This window comes from Nannospalax galili, unplaced genomic scaffold, assembly GCF_000622305.1.
Source record: "Nannospalax galili isolate Female #2095 unplaced genomic scaffold, S.galili_v1.0 scaffold118, whole genome shotgun sequence".
Classification (NCBI taxonomy): Eukaryota; Metazoa; Chordata; class Mammalia; order Rodentia; family Spalacidae; genus Nannospalax; species Nannospalax galili.
In genome coordinates this window covers 223,379-227,266 of record NW_008340856.1, presented here as the reverse complement: position 1 = coordinate 227,266, position 3,888 = coordinate 223,379, and the positions used below count along the sequence as shown (strand labels likewise).

Sequence of the window (3,888 nt, the reverse complement as noted above, 5' to 3'; positions counted from 1 at the left end):
TTCAAAGAAAAAGCAGAAAATATACATTACTAGTTATTATCAATACAGCCCTCAGACATTAAAAAAGAAAGTAAGTGGCTTCTACAAACTTGTCCTAGTTACTTTTCCTGCTGCTAAGATAAAATACCCTGATGAAAGCAACTTAAGGAGCCAGGTATGGTGGTGCACACCTTTAATCCCAGCTCTTGGGAGGCAGAGGCAGATGGATCTCTGAGAATCCAAGGTCAGCTGGTCTACATAGTGAGTTTTAGGCCAGTCAGGGCTTCATAATGAGACCTTATGTTTTTTGGTTTTTTTTTTTCTTTAACAGTGTCTGCAAAATGCCAGTTTTATTTACAAACTACTTAGGTAAACTATAGCATTTTCAGGAAGCAGCGAGCAAGGCTGACATCTTTAAACTGCCTTGTGGTAATAACTGATGTTTAATCCTGCTCACTTGAGGGTTGCCTCACAGTAGAGCCTGGACAGCTGCCATGTGCTATTAGAACGTCATAGCTGGCCCACCTACTTGCAAGTCAACAGGCCAAGCTCTTCCTTAAGAAACCAAGTAGTTTTGTTGTAAATATCCTTTTTCTTTCTCATCGGCACTCAGTATTAACAGGACTGATTTTGAGGTAGCTACACAGTTTTACAGGTGCCTATCGATGAAGTTAATGTCAATATATGGTGTAGCCAGCTGATTCATTTTTGCTGACCTTTTTTGTAATGATAAGGGGAGACAAATCAGCAAAGTGAGAGGTCATGTTCAATTTACTTAGAAGTTGGCATCCAAGGTGAAAGAATTCTCTGTCGGACTTGACATCACTCCTATCCTCTTGATATTCACCTACTCTCTTTTCAAAGAAGTTGGTCTTCCCTTCCAGTGAAATATTTTCCATGAAGTCAAATGGATTTTCTACTCTGAAAATCCTGTTAAAGCCCAGCTCGAGCATAAGCCTGTCTGCCACAAATTCAGTGTGGCCACCACGTCATTAAAGTGCAGTTCATCCCAATGAGTTTCACAGGCAAAGCCTCCATGAGGAGCTCCTGCCCTATCCTCACAGCCTTGATAATGGTTTCCTTTACTCTCTGCTCTGATGGTTTGTGTACCAGGTGCTTGAACATCAGACAGGCAAAGTCACAGTGCAAACCCTCATCTCTGCTGATAAGTTCATTGGAAAATGTGAGGCCGGGCATCAGTCCTCATTTCTTGAGCCAGAATATTGATGCAAAAGAACCAGAAAAGAAGATTCCTTCCACAATGCAAAAGCTGCAACACGTTCTCCATATGCAGCTTCTTGTCCCAACGCAAGGCCCAGTCAGCCTTCTTCACACAAGGCATCGTTTCAATGACATTAAAGAGAAATTCCCTTTCTTTGGAATCTTTAATGTGTCAATAAGAAGACTGTACGTTTCGGAACGTATAAAAGTTTTCCAAGGCAAGTTGGAGGCCATAGAAACAGCGGGCTTCCGTAATTTAAAATTCTTGGCTGAATCACTCCACCAAGTTTTCATTTACTATGCCATCACTCGCTGCAAAGAAAGCCAGAACATGGGATATAAAATCTCTCTCTTCCGGCCTCTCTTGACGAAGCCCCAGGGTTCTCTTTCAATAGTATCCTTCCTCCACGCTAGGGGCAGGTACTTTACTTTCCAGCTCTGCGGGGTCCTGGAAGCGCTCCCTGGCCGCCTCGCTGGCCTGGACGCCGTCCAGCTGAGGGAAGGGGGCATGTTCTCCTTGTCCACCAGGCTCAGTTGCTTCCAGGGCAACACCTGCAGCTGCTGCTGGTCGGAGGCTTGAGGTATCGGGGAGAGCAGCAGCTGGAGCCGGGCGCACCCGAAACCTTATCTTTAAAAAAATTAAATAAATAAAATAAAGTAACTTAAGGAAGAAAAAGGGTTATTCTGGTACACAGTCCAAGGTTAGAGTCTATCATGGTGGGACTTACAGCAGCAGGAGACTGAGTACCTGATCACATCACATCCACAGTCAAGAAGCAGAGAGAAGCGAATGCATATGCTCAGCTCTCTTTCCCCTTTTTATAGAACCTAAGATCTTAGCCCAAGGAATGGAGCCACCCACAGGGATGGATCTTCTCATCTCAATCAAATCAAGATAACGCCCTTGGGCATGCCCAGACACCCTTCTCCCAGGGGAGTAACTAACACAAAATTATACACATAAATTTAATATATATTTTATTTATTACTTTTATTTTTTATGTGTATGAGTGTATTGCCTGATGTATGTAAGTGCACCCGTGTTGTTCAGTGCTCTCGGAGGTCAGAAGAGTGTGTCAGATCCCCTGGAACTGGAGTTAGGAATGGCTGTTAGTCCTGATGTGGATGCTGGGAACTGAACCCAGCTCCTCTGCAAGAGCAGCCAGTGCTCTTAATCCATGAGCCATCTCTCCATCCCTGATACACATAAATTGAACAGTTTAGATGAAGTAACAAATTCCTCAAAAAAGACTCAGTGTATGGATCACAATCTAGCATATTAAGAGGCTAGAGAAGAAAAATCATACCTGAAGAAAATAGACTTGACAAGGCCCCAAATCCATTTATAATAAAAGTTCAGAAATTCAAGAAAAGTAGATTTTTTTTCAACTTGATAAAGTGCATTTATGGAAAACCAACAGTTTACATCATATTTAATAGTGAAAGACAATGCTTTCCTAACTGTCCTTTTCCCACAGTCAGAGGCAGAGAGTGACAAAGATTTATTTCTTGTACCTATTATAAAACAGTATTGGTTCCTTTTCTTACTGCTGTGACAAAATACTTGACAGAAGCAACTTAAGGGAGGAAGCATTTATTTTGGCTCACAGTTTCATGGAATATCGGTCCCTCACTGTGGGAGCAGCTCAGACTGTGGTGACAGGTGTTTGCAATGCAGCTTATTTGACTCTTAATCAATCAGGAAGCAGACAGGAACCAGGGGCAAATTAATGACCTTCAAGGCCTGTCCCCAGCAACTCCTGCTAGCTAGGCCACAGTTCCAAAGGTTCTAAAATCACCCCAAAATGATACCATCATCTGGGGACCAAGAATCAAACATATGAGTCTATAGGGGAAATTTCAGATTCAAACCATAACAGTAACTACTATGAGTCAGCTGGAAGGTAGGGTTGGGTGGGGGCTGTGGTTTCTCTGCCTTTTGGTTTCTACACATGGGCATACAGCTAAGGAAGCCCCTTTCCCATGCTTCTATGATTGCCAAGACAGGAAGGAGGCTGGAGAAAACTCTTATCGTCTCCAAAGCTTCCATCTGGAAGGCACACGTTACTACCCATCTACTTCAAGACAGTGGTTTTCTGCTAAGATCAGAAACAAAACAAAGAGGTTCCTTCTCACTGTCACCATTCGACATAGTAGGAGAAGGCCTGGCCTGACAGAAAATCAAAAAAAGGAAATAAGATGAAACATTTTAGAAGGAAGAAATAAAACTTCCCATTGTTGCACATTATATGATTGCCAATGTAGAATGTCCCAAGGAATCTGCTAAAATTTCCCAGAACTGATAAGTGAGTTTGGCAAGATTATCAGGTACAAGATCAACAAGCATAAAATAATTATTTTTCTTTCCTTTCTTATCCTTTTTCTTTACTTTCTTTAAAATTATATTTTATTAGTATTAGTATCATCATCATCATTGTGGGTATATGTTGGGGGGTGTGGGAACAGGTACATAATACAGCATGCATGTACAATTCTGTGAATTCAGTTCTCTCCTTCTACCCTTACATGGGTTCCAGTGATCAAATTTATTATCACAAGCTTGTACACCAAGTACTTTCATGCTGAGCCATCTCATTGGCTTTCTCTCTCTCTCTCTCTCTCTCTCTCTCTCTCCTCTCTCTCTCTGTCTTTGGTTTTTTTCTTCTGCCTCCTTTCTCTTTCTCTCCC

The 3,888-nt window shown here is 42.1% G+C and overlaps 1 pseudogene; it reads right to left on the bottom strand.

Annotated features, from left to right (window-relative positions):
* Nucleotides 1–754: 754 nt before the first annotated feature.
* LOC103736418 lies at nt 755–3,352 on the bottom strand (annotated as a pseudogene).
* Nucleotides 3,353–3,888: the final 536 nt, after the last annotated feature.